Source organism: Stegostoma tigrinum, chromosome 3 (assembly GCF_030684315.1).
Source record: "Stegostoma tigrinum isolate sSteTig4 chromosome 3, sSteTig4.hap1, whole genome shotgun sequence".
In the NCBI taxonomy this organism is placed as follows: domain Eukaryota; kingdom Metazoa; phylum Chordata; class Chondrichthyes; order Orectolobiformes; family Stegostomatidae; genus Stegostoma; species Stegostoma tigrinum.
In genome coordinates, this window is record NC_081356.1 from 72,551,723 (window position 1) to 72,570,107 (window position 18,385).

The 18,385-nt window shown below is 40.8% G+C and overlaps 1 protein-coding gene across 4 annotated transcripts in view; it reads right to left on the minus strand.

Annotated features, from left to right (window-relative positions):
• sncaip (synuclein, alpha interacting protein) overlaps nucleotides 1-18,385 on the minus strand; it is a 112,115-nt gene that overhangs the window by 83,472 nt on the left and 10,258 nt on the right. The window contains exon 1 of one of the 4 annotated variants that reach the window (XM_048527375.2): nucleotides 5,185-5,910. The exons of the other annotated variants lie outside the window; for them this stretch is intronic. The gene's annotated coding sequence lies outside the window, so the exon portion shown is untranslated. Of the gene's footprint in view, nucleotides 1-5,184; nucleotides 5,911-18,385 lie in introns of those variants that run through there. 4 annotated transcript variants of the gene reach the window in all.

Consider the following 18,385-nt stretch of genomic DNA (forward strand, 5'->3'; position numbering starts at 1 on the left):
CTGAGTGCCAGCGACCGAATAACAACTAAAACCTCGTAATAGTGTAATGACAATTACAGTAATTTTATAAAGTACTATAATTGGATTAATTTCACAGTATAAATAATCTTTCGCTAGTTCAGGATTATTCTTCAAGCATCAAACATCAGCTTACCAATTTAGCCAGTCTGAAAAGCAGCAGTTATTCTTAGTATACCTGCACAAGTCTTTCAACAACTATATTATTACCTGGCCATTTCGAGTGGATGGCCAACATTAAGACATGTATGGCTTGTTTCAGACACTGTATGGTTAATTTTGGTGACTGGGTAATGGAAGCAATCCATATTTATACCATAGATAGTAGGAACTGCAGACACTGGAGAATCTGAGAGAACAAGGTGTAGAGCTGGATGAATACAGCAGGCCAAACAGCATCGCAGGAGCAGGAAAGCTGATGTCTTGGGCCTAGACCCTTCTTCAGAAAATTTGTACCATCTTACTTAGCCTGCAAAAACAGATTGGTCCTGATTTTGCTTAGGTTGCAATGATGGAACTATCCACTTAAACTTCTGGTATCTACAAATGCACTGAATAAAACAACAATCCAAAACAACTACTCTCTTGCACAGGATGTACAGTATAGGTTCCCAAAGACTGCAGACACCATTGCAATCATGATTTCATCATTTCCCCTCTAACACTGTCAAACCCCGAAGAAAAGGTTACACCTTGTTGAATTAGGTGCAAATCAGTTTTTAAACTGCACACCAACTCTGTAATTACTGCTAAGTGCCCTTACTGACTCTGAAAAGCTAACTTTATATTCACGGGATTTCAAATTTATTCAAATAATAAAACAAAAGTCTACATTTTTAAAACAATTAGAGAAGTGAATTATTTAGAGTGGCGTACATGAAAATTTCAATTTGTTTAGGTACCTGTGCATATTTCTTGACGAGTGCACCAAGACAACCAGAATTAAATGGCCACAGTGAAAGGGGAGATTCCAACCAGACAATACAAGGATTTTCTTTGTCATTTGGTACAAAATCAGGCCTGCGTTTCATTGATGTTTATAGCATTTATAGACAACGCGATTCATACGTTCAGCAACAAAATCACTTTGGCAAAAACTGGAGTGGCATGTGTATTCTGAAAAATTTAGTTTAATTCAAACAATGAGACAAGTTGCAGACAGAAATAGCAGGTTTGTGTTAGCTTGGGTTGAAATCACCTGGTCTAATGTTTATCCTGTTTAACCTGTCAGAAGTTTTCTAAATTAGTTTATAGTTTTGAAATATTAACAAGGGTATAACCAGGAAATGTCTTAATATATATTGCATGACTAACCAAATTATAAGTATGCAAGGCATGAAACGAAGGCATCCATGGTGCTCCCAATAATTTGGATGGGTAACTTAACAGATCATTTTTTTAATTAAATGTTTTGACTTTCAAAATAATGGCAAAAACGCATTTACAATCCAACTCTACATGAGTTGGATATAATGTATGGCTCAATCAGCTCCTGATCCATGAGAGTTTGAAATTGGTATGCAATGCAAGAGTTTCATAGTAAATATGGAAAACTGGAAGCAAAGAACCGACATCAGGACAGTGGAAGGAAAGTTGGCTAAATAACATTAATTAGGTCAGTCTCAAGTTTCATCTCTGGTTTCTGCTAAATCGGCAGGAACCAACAAGGTATCCTCCTCCTAATTACAATTCATTCATCTCTACTGAACTTGCACATGTAAGGAAATCAAGGACAGATCACATGTAGTTGCAAGGTCTGATCCACAGCAACAGCCCAATCCATGCTCTCAAATAATTGCAATAAGAGTGCGGTACAGAATAATCCTCATGAAGCTTGAAGTCACCAACATATAAACCTTAAGTGGTAAGGGAAAAGGGAGTAGTTAAAAGTAACTGTACAAATGAACAACCAAAATATGCAAGCTTACCCATCAAAAATGTAGGCACTCAAAAGTTTGAAATGGCCTGTTTAATTTGTTTTGGCAGACTGCTGGTTCCAGAAAACTGCTGAAAGTACAAGTTAGGATTGCTATATTTTTATTTAAATGCAACTGATTGCATTTTGCTTTGTATTAGAGGTAGCAGCGCCAAGATTGGCAACTGAGATAAGTATGATGCCTTATGACGAGATTCTGGGTAAATTGGGCCGAGACTCTCCATAGATTAGGAAGTAAGACAGGTCACCTCGTTGAATCATCTAAGACTCTACAGTAGGTTCACAGGGTAGACAAGGAAGTTATTTCCCCTGCCTGGCAACTGAAAAACACAGGAACACAGTCTCAGAATAAGGGATGAATCATTTAGGTCTGAATAGACAAGTTCCTGCTCTTAAAAAAACATTGTGAATCTTTGAAATTCTCTATGATTTTTCACCACATCTTTTAGTTTAACCACTAGACCTTCATGTGAGACCTTTGTCAAATGCCTGATCGAAGTATTGGTACAAAGTCATCATTCCTGATGTGAGACAACTTGCTCAAGTCACAGAGGTTAAGTCAGGCCTAATCTTCTGTTTCTGCAACCATGTTGACCTTTCTTTGCTGTTTGGCCATTGTAAGCCAGTTTACTTCCATTTTGTTCAGTGTAAATTAACTTAGAATAACAAAAGGGAGTCCGATAAATATTTGATGTATTCTTACCCAACCCTATTCCTAAACATGGGCATCACATTGTCCATTTACTGCTTTATTGAACACCTTTATGCTGTGTACAAGTGCAACCCCACGCTTTATCGAGTACCATTTCAACTCTCCACTCCCCCACTTCCCTGATCTTGTGTAGTTTGTTTTCTACACTGTTGCAATTAAGTTTACTGTAAGCTTGAGGAATAATGTAATTTTTCACTAAGCATTTTGTAACCCTCTGGTTCATACACAGACTTTACTAAACAGATGTTAAGACTAACTCCACTTTTCCTTCGGCGGAAAAAGTTGGCAAAGTTGGATAAGTGTTCTGGTATTTCTGGTAATTAGGAGGACAAATGAGCAGGCTATTTTAGCAGACATGGGTAGAAAATAATTCATATGCTGTAGTGATTGGAACCAGGTGGATCTTATTGACTAAGAGATCCTTGATTGGGTTGTTAATCTGGCAGAGAGAGCTCTGGGTGACAGAAAGAAATAGGGGATTCAGAATTTCCTCACTTTAGGGACTGACTCTGAACTGGCTGGCCACAGCCAGAGTGCTGTGTTCATGTAAATAAATGGTGATTTGGTTACAGGATACCTGCCTCTGCGCAGTTATTTCAGTGGCAATGGGAGAAAACAATATGTGCCTGAAGAATTTTCATCCACAACAGTCTTCTTTGATTTGGGATAATCGTTTCTGGCATCATGCCTTTATTTGGGAAGGTTGACTCGTTCAATCCTGTCTGTTGAAGACTGGGCCCGATATGTGGAAAGAATGTCTTTTTTTTTCCAGTCAAATGTTGTTGAGGCAGATGAAAAGCAACAAATAATACTTCTGATTGCTTGTGGACCAGCAGCATTTTGGTTATTAACTTTGAGAGCCATCAGATGCTAAAACCTTCCAAAAATGAACAGATTTAGTTAAGGAAGATTATGACCGTCATGATTGAACTTGAGGGAACAACATTCCAGTATAGGCAATTGCAGAGCCTCACACAGGGCATAACCTGAGTAGGGGCCAGACCACAGCAAAATCCTACAAACCAAGCTAAGCCTCAGCCAAATGGCTAAACCGTTCTTCAGGATCTGGGCCGTGAAACCATTGTAGTTGCTGCCAGTATGAGGACTCAAAACAACAAAGGAGTCCTACAAGGCCCAATTTGAATAAGAAGATTCTTAGGCTGGTATCCAGGTCAGTGCACATGCTGGAAAGTTCAAGTATATGTAGGTTGAAGCAGTTAAATTGCTTAGCAACATCCAAATCAGAACCAATTAAAATTCATGAGATAACAAGGTGTACAGCTGAATGAACACAGCAGGCCATGCAGCAAAGGAGCAGGAATGCTCACGTTTCGGGTCTAGGCCCGAAACATCAGCTTTCCTGCTCCTCTGATGCTGCCTGGCCTGCTGTGTTCATCCAGCTCTACACCTTGTTATCTCAGATCTCCAGCATCTGCAGTTCCTACTATCTCTGAAACAATTAAAATTCATGCTTGGTTAAATCGTCACTTAGTTCTCATGGAGGTTAATACTCGTGCAGCTGTATCTGTGTTTGCAGGGACTGTCTTTAACAAGGTTTGCTCTGGACTCCAACCTTTAAGTTTGTGCAAGACCTCAGCCAGACTGAGAACATACAGGAGGGAACTGTTTCAGATCCAGGGTGCAACTTTACGCCCTGTCTCCTATGAAAAGCTAGTGTCATTTGCCTTGTGGAAGAGGTGGAAATCAGGAGGCTGGATAGCGAAGAATCATCAATCCAGTGTGGTTAGCAGAATTGGCAGCAACGGCCATACCAATTATGTAGGCTGATGGCTTCGTTCACCTTTGTAGGGATTTTAAACAATTAACTGCTTCTCAGAGCTGAATAAATTCCCAATACCTCACAGAGGTCATGTATGCAAACCTGGCAAGGGTGTTGTCCTTCACAAAAGGTGAACATGAGCCACGCCTAGCTACAATTGCGTCGGGATGTGGAGTCCCAGATGCACACCACACTTAATACCCGTAAAAGGGTTTGTACCAATATACGAGACTGCCATTTGGGATATCATCGACCTGCGTACTTTTCCAGTGGATGATGGAGAACATTTTACAGGTTGCCATTTATCTGGATGGCTTGTTAACAACCAGCAAGACCAAAAAAAGAGCTCTTCGAGAATTTGGGCGTGGTGTTTAAACATTTCTCCCTGGTGCGCATATGCCTTAGAAGGGAAAAATGTGTGTTTCAGGTGCCCAAGTCCTGTAAATTAAAACCAAAAGAACTGTGGATGTTGTAAATCAGGAAGAAAAACAAAGTTGCTGGAAAAGCTCAGCAGGTCTGGCAGCATCTGTGGAGGAGAAAGCAGGGTTAACATTTCAGGTCTGGTGACTGTTCCTCAGAACTGATTAACGGAAAGGAATATCCAATAGTTTATGCTTCCTGGACTGATTGATTGATTGATTCATAGTCACATGTACCAAAATACAGTGGGACACTTCGTTTAAGAGTAGTACAGGCCAATCACAGCAAGCAAAGGGTGTAAAGATCAAAAAGACTTACAGGCATACATGTTATATTGCAGGTTACAGTCCATTCAACAGTCTGATAACGGCCAGAAAGAAGCTGTTCCTGAACCTGCTCGTGCACGTGTTCAGGTTTCTACATCGACTGCCTGACGGAAGAGGTTGTAGGAGGTCATTACCAGGGTGTGATGGGTCTTTGATGAAGTTAGCCGCTTTTCAGAGGCAGCAAGCCGTATAAATAGAGCCCATGGACGGAAGGCTGGCTTCTGTGGTGGTCTGGGCTGTGCACGCTATGCTCTGTAGTTTCTTATGGTCCTGGGCAGAGCAGTTGCCATACCAGACCGTTACTGTCCAGGGTGTAAGCTTTCAATGGTGCATCTGTAGAAGATGGTGAGGAAACTTATGGACATGCCAAATTTCCTGAGCCACTTGAGGAAGAAGAGGCATTTTTGTGCCTTCTCGACTGTCATATTTTTGTGGGAAGTCCAGGGCAGTTCATCGCTTATCGTCACTCCAAGGAACTTGGTGCAGTTCACTCTCCGAACCTCAACTCTGTTGATGTAGACGGGGGCATGTTCTCCTTCTTTCTTTCTGAAGTTGATGATTGGTTCTTTAGTTTTGCTGATGTTGAGACACAGATTGTTTTCATTGCACCACAGCACCAAGTCTTTATCTCCCTCCCATATTTTGACTCATCGTTAGATATCCGTCCCACTACGATGGTGTCGTTAGCGAGTTTGTAGATGGTATCCTTTCAGAATTTGGCAACACAGTTGTAGGCATACAGGGAGTACAGCAGAAGATGCATTCCTTGGCCAGGGGTGGGGGGGGGCGGGGTCCAGTGTTGAGTGTCATTCAGGAGGATTTTTGGCTGATGCCAAACACAAATGCACCCAGACTGAGAAGGAAGGTTTGCTGTGAGATGGTTTCACCAAACCTTTACAGACATGAGGCTGTCATAGTAACCGGCCATAAACCCCTTGTGCAGCCACTTAAAGATAACAAGGCAGTGCCACCTGTAGCTTCTGGTCGAATTTAGCGGTAGGCTCTCATTCTCAGTGCATACAAATACAAGTTAGAACAATGTCCAGGAAGCCAAGTGGCTACTGCAGATGCCTTGAGCCATATCCCGCTGGCAGACACACTACTGCCTCCCCTGAAAGAGTCCATTCTGGTTTTAAACTTTCTGGGCACACTTCCAGTTATCACTAACCATTTCCGACTGTGGGCACAAAAAGATCTAAAATAGCTGGTGGTAACGGAGCAAACAGAAAGGCGATCACAACCAGGATTGAAACATTTCTGCACCTGCGAGACCAGATCATTGTAGAGGATGGCATATTACTATGGGGAGCAAGCGTGATTGTCCTGAGTAAAGGTCACGGCCAGATACTGGCTGAACTCCACCAGGATCATCCAGGAGTTTCCAAATTGAAGATGTTGGCAAGAAGTTATGTTTGGTGGCCAAGACTGGATGCTGACATAGCTGTGTCAGTGGGGGAGTTCCCAGTGTGCCAATTAGGACAAAAGTTGCCACTGACAGTGATGCCACATTCATAACCCTGGGTCTGATTGAAAGTCAATTATGCCAGTCTTTTCATGGACTCAAATGTTCCTGACCTTTGGGCATGCCCAAAGTGGTTGGATGTGCACAGAGTTCATTCAGAAAACTCGGGCATGATCACTGAAAAGCTGAAAGCATCATTTGTAGATAGCAAAAACCGCAGATGTTCTGGAGTCACAGGCAACACAGTGTGGAGTTGGTGGAACACAGCAGGCCAGGCAGCAGAGGAGTAGGAAAGTTGATGTTTCTGTTCAAGATCCTTCTTCAGGAGTTCTGAGAGTCAAACCGCATTCAGCACGTTCAGATAGATCCATACCATCCGTTGTCCAATGATCTGGAAGAATGTGCGATCTAAACATTGAAGACAGGCTTAAAGAAACAGCCTACAGTTTCACTCAATGCCAAACTGTCCCAATTCCTTCTGGTTTGTGAACCACCCCTCATGCAACTGCAGGGATAGCTCCAGAAGAGTTAATGATGGGAAAAAGACTCCTCACCAGGTTAAACCTGATATTCCCAGACCTAGATGGGGGATAGAGGGTGAAATAGCAGCAGGAACGCCAATTCCAGCCACATGCTTCCTCAGACCGTTAACTCAGGGGATGAAGTTTAGTAACAGAAATGGCCCTGCATGGTACGAGGCAAAGTTGATGCGAGGTCAGGTCCCGTGGCTTACAAAGTTCTGTCAGTGAGGCAGTCCTGAACAAACATGCGGATCACCTGAAGGCTGCTACCACGCACACAGGCCAGCAGCAAAACATACCTGACACCTCAGAACAGCCAGAAGGCCTGTCAGAAATCGTGAGATCTCTCCCTCTATCTAGTGTCAAGGAAACCTCAGAGTCTGAGATGGATGCAGCCTCAATATCATTATTGTCGGAAGAAGAGGATGAACCTCTCCTAAGATTCTCCAGACACAAGGCTACAGTACAGCACGCATCACTCGTGTCATGAGTCCGTGTCAGAGGAACCAGATATTGGGCGAAAGCATCGCAGGAGAAGCCACCTGAGATAGACCTGGCCTGCGTTCCAGACGTGGCTAGGGTGGGAAAATATGATTAGAGACAGGTGGGTCTTAATGAAATGGGAGCCTTGATTGGGGTTATTAACCTGGACAATCAAGGAGTCCTGGCTGACAGATATAAACATGGGAATCAGTGTGTCCTCACTTCAAGGACAGACCCCAAGCTAGCTGGTCAGAGCCAGCGTACTGTGCACATCTAAATAAAGGGTGAATTGGTGACACAATATCAGCCTCTGTGCAGTTACTTTACATGCAAACAAGCAAAATCAGATTCAAAGTGGAAGTTCCACTTTCTGTTGCAACAACAGTTTAAAGACATGAACAATATGTAGCAGCTCTTGTAATTGTAATTGTCAATAGATACTTCATGTTTCCAGCTCTGAGCTCAGAAATTAAGTTGATCAAATCCTAATTACACTGTGCCGTGAATGATACCTGATAAATACAACCAAAGAAAGAAAGATGTGTTATTACTCAACAGCTTCTGAGAGAGAAAAGTCAAATTGAATTTTGGAATATATCAAACAAACATTTGGCAATATTTCTAGACAACTGCAGACATATAGCTAAGAAAATTGCAGGCAAATTTAATGGCTAAATTACAGTACAAAATCTGTGTTAATGTAAAACAAAAATCACTTTAGTTGAAAGCAAACCACATAATGTAACCGAAGCACCACATCTTATATTTCTACCTACTCCTCATAGAATCAGAGAGTCATAGACAGGTACAGCACAGAAACAGACCTTCCTGTCTAACTCATCCATGCTGGCCAGATATCCCACATAAACCTAGTCACATTTGTCAGCATTTGGCCGAAATCCCTCCAAACCCTTCCTATTCCTATACCCATCCAGACGTCTTTAAATGTAGTAATAATACCAGCCTCCACCACTTCCTCTGGTATCTCATTCCACACATGCACCATGCTCTGTGTGAAAAAGTTGCCCATTAGGTCCCTTTTAAATCTTTATCCTCTCAACTTAAACCTAGGCCCTCTTCCCCACCCTAGGAAAAAGACCTTGACTATTTACCCTATCCATACACCTCAAAATTTTATAAACCTCTACAAGGTCACCACTCAGCCTTCCATGCTCCAGGGAAAAGAGCACCACCCAATTCAGCCTCTCCCTATGGCTCAAACCGTCCAACTCCGGCAACATCCTTGTAAATCTTTACCGAATTCTTTCGAGTTTCACAAAATCCTTCCTATGGCAAGGTGATCAGAATTTCACACAATATTCCATAAGTGGCCTAACCAACGTCTTTTACAGCTGCAACATGACCTCCCAACTCCTATACACATTACACTGTCCAATAAAGGCAAGCATACCAAATGTCTTCTTCACTATCCTATCCATCTGCTACTCCACCTGCGAGGAATTATGAACCTGCACTCCAATCTCTCTTTGTTCAGCAACATTCCCCAGGATCTCACCACTAAGTATATACATCCTGCCCTGATTTGCTTTCCAAAAGCAACACCTCACATTTATCTAGATTATACTCCATCGGCCACTCCTCAGTCCATTGGCCCATTTGATCAAGATTCCATTGTACTCTGAGGTAACCTTCTTCACTATACACTGCACATCCAATTTTGGTGTCATCTACAAAACTACTAACCTATGTTCACATCCAAGTCATTTGTATAAATGATGATAAGCAGTGGACTCAGCACTGATTAATGTGGCACACCACTAGTGACAGGCCTCCAGTCTGAAAAGCAACCCTCCACCACCACTGTCTGTCTCATACAAATGCAACACAAAACATTTGCAGCAAAGGAGAGAACAGCAAATGTTAAGCAGGAACAAAAACAAGCAATAAATTAGAATGAAACTAAAATCACGTTAAAAAGAGGTTTGAAAGTAAAATAGAAGTAGCAACATGGTAACAATAACTAATAGAAAAAGTGGATCAGAAAGTCAAGAAGCAGTGTGTCACAACTGCCAAAAGACTTTCCACTGGTTTTTGTAATGGGAGTACCTGTCAGCCAAACACTAGAGTGTAGGATCTTCCACAGAACACTTGGGATCAGAATGAATGTTGCTAGAAACTGTGTTGCTCCTTAACCAGACCTTAATGAGACTGTGGAAACATTAGTATGCAAAGAGTTTGAAATAAACAGTCTGGTAAAGTGAATTCAATTAAGTAAAGGGAACAAATTTATTAGGGGAAGAGGAAGATGGAATTGAGATAGAGAATGAGAGTGAGAACAGGAAATAGGACAAGTATTTAGTTAAATCATCACCAATAACGTAATCCTGTACGGCAAGATACAACACTTGTTAAATTTAATTTGCAATGTCATTGATTGGGCAGTAATTAAATCTAGGACATAACCTAATGCTTTTATTTTTAAAAAGAGAGATTTTTTAAAAATTCATTCATGGCACGTAGGCGCCAACGTTTATTGCACATTCCTAACTGCCCTCAAAAGTGAAGTGGTGAGCGAACTTTTTGAACCTTTGCAGTAATTTCATAGCGCTTCTCAGAAGCGAGTTCTCGGATTTTGACTCAGAGATAGTGAAGAAACAATAAAATATTTCCTGTTAAGGGTTGGATGTGGCTTAGAAGGGGTGTTACAGTTGGTGGTGTTTCCATGCACTTGCAGTCTTCATCATTCTAGGTTGTGAAGCAGGACTTCTCAAGTTGGGTGTCACGACTCCAAGTGGGTTCGCAAACTCTCGGAGTATCGGCCACACAGACCTCTGAAAGAACAACAACTTACTCTATCCCATACTAACAGAAGCTCCCAGCTTACACAGGACCTCCTTGTCCTCTCAAGTCTCACTCCTGCAGGATTGGAGATGGTGACTGACACTAGGCATTCGAATGACAAACAACATTTAACTGCACATCATAGATGTTGTCTCAATCTTGCTCCATTTGGTTACAATCTGCTTCAGTATCTTATGAGTCACAAATGTTGAGACTAGCATGACAATAAAATCAAAACAAATCAAATATATGTACTCAAGTACAAAAGTATAAAAATACAGTGGAAAGTGCATAATGTCATCACATAATGTGCCCTCATAGGACAAATACCTAGGTACAGTATCTAAAGAATGAGGTAGAAAGAAAGAACAAAGGTAAAAGTTAAATATTGCAGTAATTACAATATAGCGTAAAACATACAGAATAAGGTTAAAAGTCATACATCGCAGACCTTCTTATTTTTAAGTAGAAAATAAAGAAATAAAGCATAAAAGGTGAAACATTGTGATCAGAGATAATGGGAACTGCAGATGCTGGAGAATCCAAGATAACAAAGTGTGTAGCTGGATGAACACAGCAGGCCAAGCAGCATCTCAGGAGCACAAAAGCTGATGCTTGTAGATGTGGTACCAATCAAGTGGGCTGCTTTATCCTGAATGGTGTCAAGCTCTTTCAGTGTTGTTGGGGCTGCACCCATCCAGGCAAATGATGAGTATTCCATCACGCTCCCGACCTGTGCCTTGTAGATGGTGCACAGGCTTTGAGGAGTCAGGAGGTAAATTGCTCGCCACAGTATTCCTAGCTTCTGTCCTGCTCATGTAGCCACTGTGTTAATATGGTGTGTCTAGTTGAGTTTATGACCAATTGTAACCCCGAGGATGTTGATAGTAGGGGTTCAGTGATGGTAACACCACTGGTGTCAAGGGACAATGGTTAGATTGTCTCTTATTGGTGATGGTCACAGCCTGACATTTGTGTGGCACGAATGCCAACTTGCCACTTGTCACCCCAAGCCTGGATATTGTCCAGATTTTGTTGCACGTGAACATGAACTGCTTCAGTATCTGAGGAGTCATGAATGGTGCTGAACATTGCACAATCATCGGCGAACATCCAAACTTCAGACCTTATGATGGACAGAAGGTCATGGATGAAGCAGCTGAAGATATTTGGGCCTACGACACTACCCTGAGGAACTCCTGCAGACATGTCCTGGAGCTGAGATGGTTGACTGCCAACAACCATCTTCCTTTGTGTCAGGTATGACTCCAAACACCAGAGAGTTTACCCCCTGATACCCTTTGATTCCAGTTTTGCTCAGGCTCCTTGATGGCACACTCAGTCAAATGCAGCATTGATATCAAGGACAGTGACTCCCACCTCACCTCTGAAATTCAGCTCTTTTGTCTGTATTTTAACCAAGGCTGAGATCAGGAGCTAAGCGGCCCTGGCGGAATTCAAACTGGGCTTCACGGAGCAGGTGCTGCTTGATAGCACTGTTGATAACACATCCCATCACTTTACTGATAAATATTAAGTTCAAACCAAGGCTCAAAGTTTTATGAAGTGGGTACTGTTAAGATCCTTTGGCTGATCACACAAGTTGATAGGCTGTGATATTCAGCAACATAAATGGTCATAAGCAGGAACACCAGCTTAACTACTCAAACAGAAACTGCATCTGCAATATTTCAAATCTACTTGTTTCAAGGTCATGAAAAGAACGTTTACAGCAGAATTTCATAAAAATATGGTTCTAAAAATATACAATTAGTTACTCCAAGCAGTTAATATGTTTGGTTTTTCTCATGTAGTTTACCACTTTCTGTAACAGTATTTTGCTTAAGCTTTATATTTCTGCCAAGAGGCTTATTCATCATGCTTAACTATATTAAAACAACTGCATAGCGTGCAACATTTTCCACAGAGTATATTTGTTGCAGATGCATGCAATACCTTCAAGTATGGTACAGTTAGGAATGAACTGTAAGCATTTCCTGTGCAAACTGTACACTTGCCAATATTGCACTATAGCATAAGAACATGGCATGTTATAGGAGGTACAAAATAACAGGCTGATATCCGTCATCAGCAAACATGAAACATACATTTTTGGATATCAAATTTAGCCACAGATATTTAAATTGCAAAATTTAAAAAACTAAAGTTGAGCAAAGAAAATGAAGGTGACTACCCAACCAAACTGCACAAAAAATTGGCTTTACTTTCCAGAAACAAAATAATCTCAAAAATTCATTATTCAACTACAGCGTGGCAAATTTTTCCTGAAAAGCATGAACAAACAGAGTAGAAGATATTGTTCAAAAACATCAAGGCACAAATTTGCAAAAGCAATGTTTTAAATAGGCCATTCAAGATAATTCTTAGTTGATTATAAAGACATTGTAAATTGAGACAGCGAAGGTTATTTAAATAATGTGTAAGATTAGATAGGATTATATAGATAATCTTGAGAGACTGAGCTCTTGGTTCCTGCAATGTAAATGCATTAGGCCCTTAAAATGAGTTTCTCAAAGATCCAGATTATAGTTAGACAACTGCAGAGCCAGAGAGTGTAGATGAAGAGTATAAACAAATGGATAAGTTTATATGTCTGAAAAGGTAATATCAGAAAAGGAAAAAAGAGTCTGTTATGCAATTTTTTTGGAAACATCATTAATGCAAAAATTTTGACAGACAAACAATTCAAACACAGATCATGGTGAATTAACAAATGTGAAAGAGAATCTAACCAATACACAGACACTGACCCTGGCAAATTCCAAAGAGACTGAGTGCTATAGGAGGCAAAAGCAGCAGGCCACCAGTCAGGATAACAGAAGAAGTCTTTCTCTGCTATAATTTCCTTGCTGTGATGCAAAAAAAAACTTAAATCTGGTAACTATTAAAAGTGAATAAAATAGGTGCCAAACTGGTTAAAGGGCTTTCTAGCAGGGCAAAAGTCGAGACGGCAATGCAACTGAGACAACTAACAGGGAATTTTAAAACTGGCAGAGATATAGCACAATGGCAAGTTTTGGAGCCATTCATGATTCAACATCATGCCTGCTGGAAACACCAAGCTCCCCCTGGAGTTTTCAAATTTAGCACTTGTCTGTGCTGCATTAGTAGATATCTACTAAATTCAAGGTGGAGCTATAAAACAGTTAAGAAATGTATGACTACATTTCCAGATACACTTAAAGCCTCTGCAAAGGTCTTAAGAGTCTAAAAATGTATTGCACATTAACCAAATGTGTAATGCAGATCATGAAGTTATATCTACATTTACTTTGCAACTCTAAATCCACTATAAACTGGTTTGTTCATTTAAAACGCAAAGCTCAAGTCTGATACATTTTTGAAGAAGCAGAGGATGTCCATTGGACCTGTGAAAATTTTTTTCGAAACACCCAGAATTGTTAAGAGTTCAGTGCATTAACTTCTATTGTCACAGTGTACAAGCATTTGGGTCATTTTAGTTCAAATTAGACCATTAGCCATAACTTGCTATACCAGGTCATCAAAGTGTGTCTGCTGTGAGTTGGCCTCGACAAAACACTGGTAGGCTTTCTTATTTTCTCTCTGACAAGTTGATGAGCAGCTGAGAGAATGGAGTATCTGGCAATATCTGGCAAAATGAAACTTCACATTTATAACTGTTCATGTTCACAGCAAGAGAGGCTGACTGGCAGTAGTTGCAATAATATTAAAATGGTACCTGGTCTGAAAGGGAAATTGCTTCCCATTCAATGGTGAGTGCAGTTTCTACCTATCATGCAGATAAAACAATCACACTCCAGTAAAGTGGTGAGGCAGACTGAAAGACACTACTGCAATTACCAACTCAATTTTAGCTGGCTCAGCAGTCTTTTTATTGATTGGGCATCCTGAAAAAGGTAATGATGGAGAATTGCAACTCCAACAGCAATTTCTTGATTTCGGAGTTCAACCATACATCTACCCCTCAGCTGACATTATTGCACCATTTTTACACAAATCACAGCAAGACCAATTCACACCACCATTCTAATGACAGCAAATTATGGCCCAATATAACGTCAATAGTACGGAGATTATTGCATACACCATAACGTTAAATTGTTAATATTGTACGGAAATATTTTCGAATGCTCTGTTTTTTCCAGCTGAGGCTTTCCAGCTGATATTATGAAAACCTGTACCGAAAAATTTTCAAACCTAAAATATGCGGCAGCAACAAGAGTTACTACAAGAAGTGGAAAAATCCTGTGGAATAACTAGCTTCATAAAAACTCCTTTATCGCGCATTCATGTCTAATTCTTTGGATTTTTGTTGAAAATAAAAGGCATCAGGAAAACTACAAATTTCTTAAATTATCTAATAGATCAAAACACTAAGCGACAAATGAAGAGCACCATTCGCCATAGAATATTTAGGCTCTCATGGCAGTGGCTATGGCTGTGGCTGGGTTTAACAGTAGCTACAAAAGAAATCCAATACCTTTATGGTGGAAACATGTATTCTGTTGCTTTGTTACTTCCATATTCTATCTCCATATGATCTTGATCAAACATATGCTTGTTGTCAATAATCTTTGCAGCTGGGGCAAATAAAAAGAAAACCTGTATTCTCTGATTTATGTGGTGCATAAACTATTGCCATATTTCTCAGGGCTTCATTGTATAGTCCCTTGACACTCATGGAACAGAATTGAAGCTTAATGCAAAGGAGGGTGAGGCCTAACTTCAATTGACAAAGAATCCCCACTTGACATTACAAGCTTAATAAATTAAATTATTTTATTGTATTTGACCTTTTACTTCAACAGTAACACAAAATAGTTTATGAACATAAACAGTAAAGTATGAAAAAGAAAATAAATTTTATAGTACCTCTATTTACAGATCTGGCCAAATAGGTTGGGATCATGACAAGTAGTTCAGAGAGCAGAAAGTTTATGATAGAATTAGAAATTAAAAAGTAAGCAAGCGATTCCGGAAGACAAGGGAAACAAAAGCTAGCTGAGAAAGATGTGAGTTTAGAAAGATTACTGGAATATAAAGCAAGGAGTCTGAGAAATAATACAGGAGCTGGAAGCTCAGATTGGGATACGGCAGTACAGTAAAACCATAACTGAGATTTGACTGAAATATGGGCAGAATTGGCAACTTGAGATTCCTGATTGTAAGGGATTCAGACAAGATAGAGTAAAGAAAGAAGAGCAGGGGAGGGTTGCAATGCCGAGCAGCAATCAATTATAGCAGCGGGGAAGGACAATATCTGGGAAGATAATCAAATGAGATTGTATAGATAGAAGTATGGAGGTATGCTGGATCTCACAAATGCAGAGGTCACCAATGCAGCCAGGCACTGAACCAGCCCAAATTTGACTCTGTCACTGCCAGGTGTCTACTTTGCGTCCAACTCGCCAATGCAGCTGTTGCTGATGCCACCAGGTCTCATACCTGTCTCCGCCACCATCTCCAACTGTGCTGGAAACAAACACCGCCAGGAACTCAACCCTGCCTTCGCAGCAGCAGCCATGAGTCGACATTAGGACCACCTCAATGATGCAGAAGCCTCTAGGAACCCAAGCCCACCTCCAATGCCACCAGCACAAGTCTGCACTGTTGGGCCTATTCGCTGCTGCAACTGTGCTCTTTACCAGGAGTAAGTAAATAAAAATAGAAGAGTAAAAATGAAAGAAGACAGGAAATAAAAGAAATGAAAAGTAGACAGAGCTCTAGGTTCAAAAGCCCTACTCCACTGCCATCTCACCAGAAGGATTTCGGATAGTTATGGAAACTATTAGGATGGGTCAGAAATAAAAGTTTTAAACTGGGAAAAGGCTAGATTTACTAAGATTAGATATGAGTTGGCTGAAATGGACTGGGAGTAGCTACTAGCAGATAAAACTATGATAAAGCAGAGAAAGACAAACATGGAGGCGATACGGAGCTTACGCGGCAAAAAAGTGTTCCCATAAAGACAATGGATGGGGCCAAGACTACAGAACCCTAGATGTCAAGGGACATAAAGGTTAGGATTAAAAAAAAACATATGGCAGAACTCCTAGAGGAGCATAAAAAGTGCATGGGGTTCTTAAAAAGGAAATTAGGAAAGAAAAGAGACAGCATGAGAAAATTTTGATAAAGATTAGTAGATTAGAAAGGAAGACTCAATACTTCTATAAATATATAAAAGAGCAAGAGAATAACTGGTGAAACAGAGAGAATAGTGACTGTAAATATAATCTGCACAGGGACCCAAAAGAAACAGGCACAGTCCTGAGAGAATACTGTGTGTTGGTCTTTAACAATGAGAAAATATGATGCAGATAGAGAGATTAGGGTAAAGAACTGTAAAATATTAGAAGAAATTAAGAGAGAGAGAGGAGGTACAAAAGGATTAAAGCAGACTTAAAAGTGGGTCCATCTGCAGGCCCAGATGAGATGAATATGGAGGCTGTTCAGGGAAGCCCGGGAGAACACATCAGAGACCCTTGCAATAATTTTCAAGTACTCTCTAGCCAAAGATAAGGTGCTAATGGACTGGAGGAAAGCTAAAGTTGTGCCATAATTTCAAAAGGGATAATGAGATAGATCACAGAACTATAGGTGAAGGAGTCTCACCTCCGCTGTGCCGAAGTTATTAGAAAGAATTCGGAGGGACAGCAGATATCGAGATTAGGAGAAACAGAACAATCAGGCTTAGACAGAATGGATTTGCTAAGGGAAAGCAGTGTTTTGACAAACTTGCTCAAATATTTTGCAGGAGGTAACCGTGTTGAAGATGTTGATGTGGGTAATGCATTTGATGTGGTTTATGTGGGCTTTAGCAAAGCTTTTGTAAAGGTCTCCCAAGTTATACTGGTCAAGAAAGTAAGCTCATGGAGTCCAAGACAAAATGGTACCCTGGATTCAAAATTGGCCGAAATGCAGGAACCAGGCGGTAATGGTAGAAAGATGTTTCTTTTACTGGAAGTCTGTTTCCGGTGGGGTTTCTCAAGACTGGATATAGGAGCTTTGCTGTTTCTGGTGTATAATCATACAATTATACGGCATGGAAACAGACCCTTCTGTCCAACGTATCTGTGCCTACCGGATATCCGAAACTGATCTAGTCCCATTGCCAGCATTTGGCCCATATTCCTCTAAACCCTTCCTATTCATGTGCCCATCCAGATACCTTTTAAATGTTGTAATTATCTCCCACTTCCACCATCTCCTTTGGTAGCAGTTTCCATACACGCACCACCCTCTGTGTGAGAAAGTTGCCGCTCAGGTCCTTTGAAATCATTTCCCTCTGATCTTAAACCTATGCCTTCAACCTTTGGGCTCCCTTACCCTGGGAAAAGACGAACCTGGCTATTCACCCAATCCATGCCCCTCACGATTTTATAAACCTCTATAAGGTCCGCCCTCAGCCTCTGATGCTGCAGGGAAAAATAGTCTATTCAGCCTCTCCCTATAGCTCAAACCCTCCAACTCCGTCAACATCCTTGTAAATCTTTTCTGAACATGTTGACATTTAACAACTTTCCTACAGCAGGGAAACGAGAATTGAACTCAGTATTATAAAAGTGGCCTCTCCAACATCCTTAATAGCCACAAGATGACATTTCAATTCCTGTGCTCAATACACTGACAAATAAAAGCAAGTGTGCCAAATGACTTCTTCACCACCATGTATACCTGCGACTCCACTTTCAAGGAATTATGCACCTGCACCCCTAGATCTCTTTTTGGCAACACGGTCCAGGGCCCTACCATTCACTGTATAAGCCTTACCAAAATGCAATACCTCACATTTATCCAAATTGAACTCCATCTGCTATTCCTTGGCCTATTGGCCCATCTGATCAAGGTCCCATTATATTCTGATTTAACCTTCTTCACTGTCCACTACACCACCTATTTTGCTATCATCAGCAAACTTACTA